Consider the following 13,155-nt stretch of genomic DNA (forward strand, 5'->3'; position numbering starts at 1 on the left):
TTGTTTTGTAACCTAATATATGATCTATCCTGGAAAACATGCTATGTACACTTGAGAAAAATGTGTATTCAGTTACTGTTGGAGGAAGTTCACTTGGTCTACAGTGTTGTTCAAATCTGCCATTTCTTTCTTGATTCTCTGTCTGAATGATCTATCCATTGCTGATAGTGGGTTATTAAAGTCCCCAACGATTATGATATTGCTGTTTATTTCTCCTTTTAGTTGTTAGTATTTGCTTTATGCATGTAAGCGCTCTGATGTTGGATGTATAAATATTTATATCTTCTTGATGAATTGACCTCTTTTTCATTATATAACTTTGTCTCTTTGATCATTGTTAGCTTTAAATCTCATTTGTCTGATAAATATAATTATTCTGCTTTCTTTTGGCCATATTTTGCTTAAAATAGTTTTTTCATCCTTTCAGTCTCAAGTCTATCTGTCCTTAAAACTAAAGTGTGTCTCTTGTAGGCTGCATTTTGTTAAGTCTTGCTTTTTTAAATTCATTCAGCCATACTACGCCTTTTGGTTAGAGAATTTAATCCACTTGTATTTGAAGTAATTATTGGTAGGTAAGGACTTACTGTTGCTTGTAGGTTGTTTTTTGTTCTGTAGCTCCTTTGTCCCTTGCTACCTCTCTTGTTTTCCTTTGTGATTTGGTGACTTTTTGTGATAGCATGCTATGACTCCTTTATCATAATCTTTTGTGTATTTACTGCAGGTATTTCCTTTGTGTTTACCATAAAATATTTTATGTTTACAACATCCTATGTTAAACTGATAGTAACTAGCTCTTGGTAACCACAATTCTACTTTCTGTCTCTATGAATCTGACTACTCCAGGGATTTCATTTAAATGGAATCATACAATATTTGTCCTTTTGTATCTAGTTTATTCACCTAGATTATGTCACCTAGTTATGTCCTACTACTCCAGGAACTTCATTTAAATGGAATCATACAATATTTGTCCTTTTGTATCTAGTTTATTCACCTAGATTACATCACCTAGATATGTCCAAGATTCATCCATGTTGTTACATGTATAAGAATTCCATACATGTACCATGCTGAATAATATTCAATTACATGTATATATACATTTGGGTTCTTTCCACCTTTTAGGCATTGTAAATAATGTTACTACACACGATGATGTATCTGTTTAAGTCCTTGCTTTCAATTTTTTTTGTATGTATACCTAGAAGTGGAAATGTTGAATCATATGGTAATTCTATGTTTAATTTTTTGAGGTATCAAGATAATGTTTTATACCAAAGATGCACCATGTCACATTCTCACAAGCAATGCACAGGCGTTCCAATTTCTCCACATCCTACCCAACATCTGTAGGTTTTGGTTGGTTGGTTGTTTCATTATAATAGCCATTCTAATGCATGTGAAGTGGAATCTCAGTTTGGTTTTGATTTGTATTTCCCTAATGATTAGTGATGTTAAGCATCTTTTCTTTTTTTATATAATTTTTTAAAGATTTTATTTATTCACGAGAGACAGAGAGAGAGAGAGAGGCAGAGACACAGGCAGAAGGAGAAGCAGGCTTCCATGCAGGGAGCCCGATGTGGGACTCGATCCTGGGTCTCCAGGATCAAGCCCTGGGTCAAAGGCGGCGCTAAATCACTGAGCCACCCGGGCTGCCCCTAAAGTCAATTTCTTAAAAAGTAATTTCTTTTAGTAACCAAGAAACTATGATGATAATTGAAGTTTCCAGACTGTAAGGATATAGTTAGGTCTGACCTAAGTATGACAAATCAACACTCACACTAAGGAAGGCATGTAAGTACCTAGCTTCCTTTATTCACAAACTGAAATAATTGAGCAAATAATTACATTTGCTCTTCTTTTTTAGATTTTCTGAATCTGCCACTACATTTTGAACAAATAAAGAATTGAATAATATATATTTAAAATGTTTGGGTTACCAGAGAGCAAAAAACATAATTTATAACATTTCCCAAATAAATGGAATAAAGCATTTCAAAATTACTTCTTTTATATTTCAAACATACTCTGTTGTGTTGAATGGCCCTTTAAACATAAACCAAGCACATGGGAAGTTCCAAGGGTGCCAGCTAGGTCTTCAGTTCTGTTTGAATTGTTATACGAAATTGCCTATTTTTTTTATTTCAAAGCTCGTGAAACTGTACAAAACCTATTTGCAATTTTGTGGGGATAAAATATATAAGCCCAGTGAGGAAAGTTTCTCTTTAAATCATAGGGAATTCATTGAAAAATAATTATTAAAAATAACATATAACATTTTGATACTATGAATAAAAAGGACAATCCAACAATAGAAATATACTCCATGTTCTAGAGATTAGCCTCAAAGGATAAAATACTCTACTATCTTGTGAAAATAAATCTAATTCTTGCCTTGGACATATCCTGGGTAGAATGCTGTATCTGATGGTATTATCTCCTAGAGTTTGAGATTTTATTTTATTTTTTATTTTTAAAAATATTTTATTTATTTATTCATGAGAGACACAGAGAGAGAGAGAGGCAGAGACACAGGCAGAGGGAGAAGCAGGTCTCTCTGGGGAGCCTGATGTGGGACTTGATCTCCAGAACCTGGGATCACAACCTGAGCCAAAAGCAGATGCTCAATCATTGAGCCACCCAGGCATGCCGAAATTAATATTTTAACACTAAGAAAATGTTCTTGTTTTCTTGTAATTTCATGACAAAATAGCAATCTTGCTGAAAGAATTAGATTATTTAAAAAGGGAGAGAGAAGTAGGGAGAGGGGAGAAAATCTCACCCAGCATGTCGTGTTTTAGGAAGATGTCCTAATGACCTGAATCTGTGTGTTTCTCTGTGGAGGTGTGACTTCCTCAGTGAATCTGCAATCGGCTGTTAGAATAATTACACAGATTGCACCGAGTCATTTTACTTAGGTAAATTCAACCCTGACAACTAGAATGTGCTGCCAATTTGACCAGAAATCTGCGACTTTAAAGATTTTTGAGAAAACAATTTTTCTCTTCTTCAGGATGTACCATGGGATTCATTAATAAGCCCAAATCTTTCTTCTGTCCATCTAGAAGAATGTTATCTCTGAGTATTTTGATTTTCTGGTTTTGAATTATACATAATCACGAAATTCAGGGCTTGTTTTCCCTCAAAGCTCTTCCACTGCAATAGCATGATTTACTAGAAAGTTACTTACTATATAGTCCAACTTCAAAGACCAAATCCTCTTTATTTGCTCTTTAGAATTTTTCATTACAGCAGTATGAATTAATGCCAGTTGTTACACCAGGAGAGATCAAACTGAAACTTCCACAGAAGTCAAGTAACAGGAATCTCACAGGGAGTGATAAAAACTGTGATATGCTCATCAGTGACTGACGGACTATGCTTTCTGTTTTGTTTTGTTTTGTTTTAAAGGTAGCAAAATTGAACAAGCCCCCAGGGCATAAAACAAACTGCAAAAATAAATACAGGGAGAGTAATTCACAAATTTAAAAATACATAATCAATAAGGATGGGTGAATATGGCAGCATTTTGAGATAGAACTGCATTTTCAACTATTTTTAAAATGTTTCCCATTTGGCAGAACCCCAAATGGGCTTTGCCAAGCACTTTTTCTTCTTAATTTTTAAGTGCGTATGTATTTCAAGGAAAATTTAATCCATATGTTCCTCTCTCATTTACACAATTTATCAAAATGTTGCTTTGAATGAGCCATTTAATGTCTAAGAAAACTGAAATACTTCCCCCCATAGTAGTTTTTAGTTTTTTTCTTCGTGAATTAAATATGTGTTTGGTACTACATATGAAGCTAATTGAAAAATATTCAATTCTGTTTTAATATTCAGAATCAAATAAAGTCCGATAAAATTAAAAATAACAGAAGATACGTTCCCCTATAATACTGTATTTTCAAGTTTCTGAAAGCCTTCTTTCATTCACATGGTTCCTATAAATCAAAGAATGCTAGAATGAAAAGATATCTCAGAAATGTTAAAGTTTTTTCTCTCACTTTAAAAACTAGGAAACTGAGTCCCAAAGAAATTAAAGAATCTGCCAAAATCACAAAACTAATCAGTGGCAGAGCTAAGACATGTATCTTCCCATTACAGTGACTTCTTTGTTTTTTCTGATTTTAATTAGGATTTTATCTATATCTAAACACATAGAAGTATCAGTATAATACTAGATCAATAAAAAAACAGTGGAGCATTATTAAAAATAAATAAATAAGTAGATCAACTACCATTAAAAAACAAACAAACAGTGGAGCTCACTTCTGTATGAAATGTATCTGCCTGCTTCCCAAAGACCAACACCTGGACAACTTATAGGCTGGACATGAAAAATTCAACATCTGGTGTTGCTATGGAAAATGCCAATGGCTCAATGTACCATGTGATCCTAATGGCGTCTGTCTGTTACCATCTCCACAAAGGTAGGTGATGAAATATTTATCTAAATTTAAGTCCCAGTATACTCTCAACCCTTACCAGTAATATGCCACAGAAAAACAAGCGGATTAGCCTCTAAGGTGAAGGACATTTCTTTCTTCCTTCTTTCTCCTCCTTTTCCTTCTTCTTCCTCCACTAAGGGGGATCATTCTGGGCAACACAAAAATCTGGTGATGGGCATTCCATGATGTCTGGAGGGTCTCAGTGAAGACATCAGCCCATGGGACAGGACTGAGGTACACCTTTGGTACGTCCTCTATTACCAGCGTCTTCAGGTAAGAAATAAAGGCACAGATGAGTAAAAACCTGCTATCATCAGGGAAAGAAAGAAAAGAAAAGAAAAGAAAAGAAAGAAAAGAAAAGAAAAGAAAAGAAAAGAAAAGAAAAGAAAAGAAAAGAAAAGAAAAGAAAAGAAAAGAAAAAAAGAAAAAGAAAAGAAAAGAAAAGAAAAGAAAAGAAAAGAAAAGAAAAGAAAAGAAAAGAAAAGAAGACCATTGGGGCCTCCATTTGTTATGTTAGCAGGCAGTTATAAACTACAGAACACAAATCACAATCAAAAGAATTTTGTAAAATTCTGTAACGTTATAACTCACCAGTGTTTATACTGTGATACTCTGTTTTGTAGCAGCAATTCCCAGGAAAATCTTATTTTTTTTAATATGACAGGAGAAGGCATACAATAATGTTTATGTCTTTTGGGACAAGGGAGAGAATTGGAGGACCTTTTTCTAAAGGGAAAAACCAAAATCATACGGTGCAGAGCATCTCAACCACTTACTAATTGTTTAACCTTGGGTCGGTTATTTAACAACCTCTCTTTGTCTCAGTCTCCTATCTATAAAATGGAAATAATAATAGGACCTACTTCATAAAGATTAGTGAAATAATAAATGTAAAGCCCCTAGGACAGTGTTTGGACATAATAGAAATAGAAATAACTGGTTGCACTATCATTGTTTTCTTTACACTGAAATAGGAAAACAGGCTGAATTCCTAGGACTTGTGGCAAACAGAAAAAGAAAACACAGGAAGATCATGTAGGACTGATAAGGAGCTCTGAGTCTTAGCAATCAAAAAGCTGTTATAAATTTACCGAACTGGGATCCTAAACCCAACTACATACTCAAAGGCAAAACAAGGACTCAACTGATGCTACTATGATAAGTGCCCATATCATGAGTATCTGTGGCATTTGAAACATTGTAAATCTACCTTCTTCGATCTTGACCTCTAGATGTTAAAAATAATAGTGTATTCAGACTGGATAGCCATTGGAACTCAATGCAAAACACTCAGGAGTCTTCTCAGAATTTCGGGTTTGAGAAATAGTTACCCTGGCAATAATGATCTTGGACATGATAGATTTAGGGTGGAAGTGAGGTGATTTCTGAGTTTTTTTCTTGGTGAAATATTTCTCTTTTGATTGTAATTAGATTGGTTTTACCAGATGATAAATGAATTGGAAGGCACCCTGGCTTGAGAAGTGGGAGGACCATGATGACAGCCTTGGCTTTAGGTACCAATATGAAGACAACATTCTATTTCTAGGCGGTTCTTGGTTATGTAAAAATAAGGTTGTATTTGGTTGTCATAAATGTCCCTACCACTCTAACACATTGTGGAACTATAATGCTATCCTTATAAAACACTGAGATTAGTTTTCCTGGCCACCATTACTCTACCATCAGAACAGATTTATATAGGACTTTCTTTTTTTTTTTTTTTTTTAAGATTTTATTTATTCATTCATGAGAGACACAGAGAGGCAGAGACATAGGCAAAGGGAGAAACAGGGTGTCCAAAGGGAGCCCTGATGTGGGACTTGATCCCAGGACCCCAGGATCACGACCTGAGCCAAAGGCAGATGCTCAACCACTGAGCCACCCAGGCATCCCAATGTAGCACCTTTCTTTGAAAGTTCCATACATTCTATACACAACAACTGAGAAAATAGAGAGGAATGTGGTAAATACAGTATGCTTTTGCATTGGATCTGAGTTCAAGTTTGAACTTTCCCACTTTATCAATGGCTCAATGTTGAGCAAATTACTTAATTTATCTAAGTCTAAATTTGCTCAGTCATGAAATGTGGTTCATTTTACCTGTTTCATAGGGTTGCTCAAGAATTAAAGGAGAGAACCATAAATCACAAGCTTACATCTTAATAGATGTTCAAATAGAAGAGAGTTATTATTCTTGTTGTAGAAAAAGAAACAATGGATTCAAGCCTGGAAGAAGGTCTTTCATCTAAGGGAGTGTCGGATTGCATTATGCACATGAATTATGCTCCCCAAATCTAAAAGACTGCTGTCATTTTTTGTCACATGCTAAAATACTATCAATAGAGACTCTGGAGGAAGAAACATGATGGTATTGGTTGAATGAATTAAGAAAGTTGCTCCCTTCAGCCAGGACTCTTGGGCCTTGCTGAATACTTTCACAATGTGTTAGAGTCAAACTATATCATACAACTGACCATTGTATCCATAGTACCAGACATTTTGGGCCATAACATATATTGATGAGTAAGTGAAGTGTTTCATATTTAAATGATTTTTTAAAATTAAGTTTGTTCCTGATAGGTCTGAAATGGCTAAAAAAAACCTAATTTTTCATAAATGGGAGGGGGTAATGAGAATATGCCCAAAAGGGCTAATTCTAAGCAGTGCATAGAAATAGTGAACAAGCATTTTCTAATCAAAAGGGCATTACAGATGGACAGTTCCTTTGATACAGGGAGACATTAATGATAATACAACCTGCATATTATCTTCAGGCCTGATCCAAGGCCATCTCGAAAGGAAAGATACATGTGAACTTCAAAGGAGGGGTCTGGTTGCTGAGATCAGGCAAGACCACTGCATCTGAGCTCTCAGCTGACAGAGAAGTTCAGGAACTGAGAGACCAGGGATTACTTGGTCTGCTCTGCAACCTCCCCTGGGTTACTGTTTTTGTTGCCCAAGTCAGTTTCCTATGTTGATTACCAATAAAAGCTCTAAAGTAATTTTTTAAAATAATGTGCATTCTGGAATAATGGTGGAAAGGTGCTCCACCCTCTGCAGCCAGACTTGAACACGGGGAGAAATATCACAAAGGATGGAGAAAGCAGGCTGGGTCCCAGAGGCCTCTGTGAGGAGGAGCAGAGACAATCAGGGCCAGAGAATGGATTCAGAGAATCCCAGATACAATGTAGGATCGAGCAAGAGAATTGCTGCCTCTCAGTTTCTAGGAATACAAGTTTTGGGGATTATTTTCTCCAGGTTTGCCATCTATTTAATCTATCTGTACCCTAGTACGTAATAATTCTTTCTTACAACTTTTTCACAGTGCTTTCTGAAAGGGTTTATTTTCTGGGTTTGGGAAATGCTGAGAAGTCCAGCTCACTAGGAAATAAATTCAACCTGATTACTTAACCAAACTTCCTGAATGGCCAATATATGAATTTATCTCCAACTCGAAAATGAACAGAGCATTGTCTTACCAAATGTCATCATTTCCTGCCTTTGAGAAGAGGCTAGAAAGACTTGTGCTGAACCATTTCAGAGCATTTCAGATATGTCTTCAGCTGAAACCTGGAAATCAAAGCAAAAGAGCAGAAAAATAAATATATAAAAACAAAATTTGTGAGCTTTGGGAAACAAGTGGTTTTGGGGAAAAGCTAATTTTCAAAGGTCCTCCATGTGCCCCATGGCCACTCTCCCTTCTCTTCTAGGACCTTCCCGCCTCTCTTCATTTCAGTTTTGAGTTAGAAATACTGGAACTGATCACTTTTCAGCCTCAATAAGTCCTTGCTAATTATTTTAACATTTCAGGTTCAGGAAACCCAAACCCAGTGTTTGTTAAGTGCTCTTTGCCTTGATTTGTATGCCCTCTTATATTTCAAGGGAAGTTGGATCCATGTGTTTCTGATTCATTTTTACTTAACTCATCAAGACATTGTTTCATGAAGGCCATTTGATGTCCAAAGATTCTGCTGAACCTTTTGTTCGTTAAGCCATATAGCAGTGAAGCAATATGCAGTTTATAACAAAAGACCAGAATTTGGAGACCCAGGAGCTAGCCATCCTACCTCTGTCACTCATGTGTGTTCCTACAATGAATCAGTTTTCTAGATATCTGTGTTATCTGAGGAGAAACAACAATTGTTTTATGCAAAGTTTAGAGAATTTTATAATAAAATATAATTTTGAAAAGTCTTTGTAAAGAGTAGGACATGTTACCAAAATAGTTGAAAGGATGAGTTTTTGCCTGGTGTTGAGGCTGTTATACTAGTTTTTCTGGCCAAGTACCACAACTCAAAATTAAAATGTCAAATAGTGATTAGACAAAACATAATGTTTCACCTGAAAGCATAATTCTTATATGGCTTTATACACTAAAAAAGAGTTCTATATTTCCTACTGATTTCCTTCTTGAGCTAATAAGCATACCACCAATCTGTTTAACAATTTGAAGAAGGTTAAGAGGTAGATATTTGCCATAGGGAGACATTCCTGTTTTTGACTCAAAGGCAGAAGTTTTCCTAATGTTTTATCTTGGAGTATGGGACACTGAAGGCAAAGTCCCTCTCAATGGAATGGCAACAAATTTACCATATATCAATAATAAAATAATTTATTTTTATTCATTCATTCCAGCTTTCCACTGGGTTCATTTTCATACAGTTAACTCGCTGGTCTCTGGGTTCTCAGGTGGTACCCTGATAGTTTACGAAGCCTCCAGAGAGCAAAAAAGGATCCAAGAATCAGTTTTAACTAGGGTCAAAAGAAAAAATCAAGGGACTTCTTAATCAAAATGGCAAGGAAGTTGTAAGAAACATGTTCAGGCAAACTAACAGGATTTGCCTTTCTGGTTTTTTGCTTCAGGAAGGTATCTTTAAAAAAAAGAGTGATCACAGGGCTGAAGACCTTTGAAAATAAGCTTTTTACCCAAAGCTCAGAAACTTTCTTTCTTTCTTCCTTCTTTCTTTCTTTTTTCTCTTTCTTTTTCTTTCTTTCTTTCTTTCTTTCTTTCTTTCTTTCTTTCTTTCTTTCTTTTTCTTTCTTTCTTTTTCTTCCTTCCTTCCTTCCTTCCTTCTTCCTTCCTTCCTTCTTTTCTTTTCTTTTCTTTTTTTTTTCTTTTCTTTGTCTCATTTCTCTTGATCACTTGATCTCTAAATAGTAGCCTGTAGCCTGGTATCAGACAAAGGGTCCAGTCAAACATGGCATAATTCCCACCCAGAACAGACTGAGCCACATAGGCAGAAGGTTAGTAGACATGTATGTAGTCCCCTTTTCTCACACTTCCCAGGAAGAGGAGTGGTTGGATGGGGTATGGTCAGACATACCATGGGTGCGCTGCAGGAGAGGCATCTAGCTCCTCTTCTTGTCTTTTTGTAGAGTTCTCATGAAAACAGATAAGGAGGGTAAAACTTTGTAAGTTTTGCTACTAGCTGCTTAGGGGAAGTACACACCAATGTTGGGTATACCAGTTGTCCAGTACCAATATCCTTTGGAGACCTTGTGGCAAGTTGAAACCAGCCGTTGACCCTCCTGCTGATATGACAGGTATTAATTAATACCAGCTGGCTCCTGCCAGGCAATCTAGGGAGATTCACTGGACAAGCCCCTTTGTCTCCCCACAATTGGTAAGCTACTGAAACCTATTAGGAGAGTACCTACTACTTGCCCAGGAAGTGGGATGTGGAAATTAGGAAATACATAATAGCATCTATATTTGATCCATGGTGGGGGGAGGTGGAACAACTAAAGGCTAGGCTTCCAAGAGTTCACAGTCTAGTGAATGATGTCAGAACAAATACAGACCACACGTTATGGAAAATGATCTCATAGAGGTGTGAGCATCATTAGTGATACTACAAATGACCTGGTGATCAAGAACTATATGCTCATGAGGTGGCAGGCTATGGGTGCAGGCTAAAGGAAGGGCATTCCAGGCAGAGGGAACCACATGTAGGCAGGAAGCCCCAATTATAACCAAGCTAAAGAAAGTGTGAAGAAATACCCCTCTCCCACAGTTTTATACATTTTGAAGGAGTCAAATCATAAGAAGTTAAAGTCCAACATTATATTACAGTTTCTAAAAATTTCCCAAACAATTTAGGAATGCCAGGCCCATTTCAAAAGTCAAGATTCTTTTGGAACCTTCTAAAGTAATGAGTTGTCCCTCAAACATCTTCTGTCTCCTTCTCCTACCTGAGTAGCCTGGTTGATATCCTCTTCGAATTGGTCACTGAGCTGGGGTGATATTAGCCAAACTGCCTGTGCTTGTTGGCTTTTTGTCTTTCAGTCTGGGTATAATTTTTGTACCCAACAACCCAAGTACATTATATACCCTAAAAGAAGCATAGAAGTCCCTCTCATCAGGTCAAAGAATATAGCTCCTCTAAGAAAACTCAAAGTTCTGAAAACAAGAGAATCCTTTTTAAGGTTGACCATATCTGTTTATAATTGTTCCTGCTTCAGAACCTGAAAGTCTTAATATTAGTGGAGTTGCAGTGTTATCTCCCACGATCTGAGTCATGAGAAAGTTGATATACTAAATCCTTTAAAGGCTTACATGTCCTTGTCCTAAAAAAATTGCATTCTGTTTGAATCAGGGATGCCAGTGAGCCTCCACAATCACTTGCTAATTGACTTCTACAGTCACTTCGCTGTTCCTGTCCCTCTCCACCTCCCCTCCTCCTCAGCCAGGCAGTGATAAAGTGACATTCTTGGTAGCTCTGTGAAGGCTTCAGGGAGTTGTGAATTTTCATATTCATACCTCTTGAGCTGGAATGAGAGGGCCTTGGCTTTTGCTATTCAATGGGAATAAAATTTAGAAGCTCATAAATCGATGTCTTACTTGTTAATCTTAACATGTTTGGACGATGTTAATTTAGTGAGCGTGTATATTTCTTATCTGTTGCTGTACAGCAAATCCCTCCAAAATTTAGTAGTGTAAAATAATAGCAACCACTTACGTCTCAGCTTCTGTGATTCAAGAATTTGGAAGCGGCTCAGCTGGGTAGTTTTGGGTCTTATGAGGTTACAAGCAAGTGATGTCTAGGCCTGGGGTCATTTTGAAGGCTTTCTTCACACACAATCCTGGTGCCCCATCTAGGAAGACACTGACAGCTGATCGCTTGAACAAGTCAGGCTCCTCAAGGAGGTCTCTCTACTTGTTTCTCTACTTGTATCATGGCAGCTTTAGGGTATCTGAACTTCTCACTTGGCAGCTCAGGCCCTCAGGGGAATAGCTCCTAAGAGTATAGAGTACATAGAGTAAGGGGAAGGCTGTGTCACTGTTCCCAATATAGCTGCAGAAGTGTCAAAGGATTGCTTCCCTTCATTCTATTTGGTAGAATTGACTCACTAAGGGTGGCCCATGTTAAGGGAAGAGTAATTAGACTCCACCTTTGTATTGCAGAAATGACAAAGATTTGCAGATTTGTTTTAAAACAATCACAAAGGAAGTCAGAGGGAAGGGAGTATCAACTGAAAATGACAGATGAATGGAAAAATATAAAGCTAATTATCATAATTTCCATTGACATTTCTTTGAAATTTGTCATGAATCAAGTTCAGACTTTAATCAAGTTCAGAAGGGGAGGCGGGCGGGGATTGGGGTGACTGGGTGGTGGGCACTGAGGTGGGCACTTGACGGGATGAGCACTGGGTGTTATTCTGTATGTTGACAAATTGAACACCAATAAAAAATAAATTTATTAAAAAAATCAAGTTCAGTATCATTTTTGCCTTTTACCTAGTTTCTAATTTTTTGTTACATAATTCTATTTTTTCTTAATGGCATCAATTTTCTTTTTAATTTAATTGATTAAATTTTGTTTTGTACCTACTATATGCTAAGCCTGTGCTAATTGGGATACAGATGCAAATTTATACGGTCCATGCTTTCAAGGAGTTCACAGTCAAAATTAAAATTCCTTGTGACAACTGCAACATTAGAAGCATAAACAAGGCATAGAGATGAAATAGATATGGCAAAGAAAAATAACCTGATAAAATCTTACCATATATTTTCATTCTACTTCACAACCTTGCAAAATGAGACCTTCAATTGCACCTGTTTTAAATGCGCCATAAACCCTATTAATATTAATTTAGAAAGTATTCCCGAAGGTAGTCTTTAGTGCTAAAGCCTGACAAAGATTTTCTGAGGTTAAAACACAAGCCTGACTTGTTCAAGCGATCAGCTGTCGGTGTCTTCCTAGATGGGGCACCAGGCTTGTGTGTGAAGAAAGCCTTCAAAATGACCCCAGGCCTAGACATCACTTGCTTGTAACCTCATAAGATGCAAAACTACCCAGCTGAGCCGCTTCCAAATTCTTGAATCACAGAAGCATGAGACGTAAGTGGTTGCTATTATTTTACACTACTAAATTTTGGAGGGATTTGCTGTACAGCAACAGATAAACACACAATCTAAGCATAAGATTCTCATCTAGGTATAAATTATTGAGATGACATTTGGTCCAGCCCTGTGCATCCAAGCAGTTTCAGCCCAGCCCAAATGTATAGAAATCTATTCTACTATTTTCAGGATAGTGCTAATAGGAATAGCTCTTGCATTTCCAATGGTGTAAGATATTTACTGCACTGTAGGAGGCCCCGGATGTACTATCAGATATGAAAGCCCTAAAAGGAAGCCCGTGAAAAAGAGGAGGACACCGGACAATATCTTGCGAAGGCTGCAGTCAGAGGCTGG

At 36.8% G+C, this 13,155-nt stretch overlaps 1 protein-coding gene across 1 annotated transcript in view; it reads right to left on the minus strand.

Moving 5' to 3' along the window:
* The window catches only part of FTCDNL1 (formiminotransferase cyclodeaminase N-terminal like), a 161,259-nt gene that overhangs the window by 8,768 nt on the left and 139,336 nt on the right, over positions 1-13,155 (minus strand). Inside the window, 2 exon segments of the mRNA XM_049106780.1 lie at positions 4,489-4,718; positions 7,931-8,021. The gene's annotated coding sequence lies outside the window, so the exon portion shown is untranslated.

Source organism: Canis lupus, chromosome 37, assembly GCF_003254725.2.
Source record: "Canis lupus dingo isolate Sandy chromosome 37, ASM325472v2, whole genome shotgun sequence".
Taxonomy (NCBI): Eukaryota; Metazoa; Chordata; class Mammalia; order Carnivora; family Canidae; genus Canis; species Canis lupus.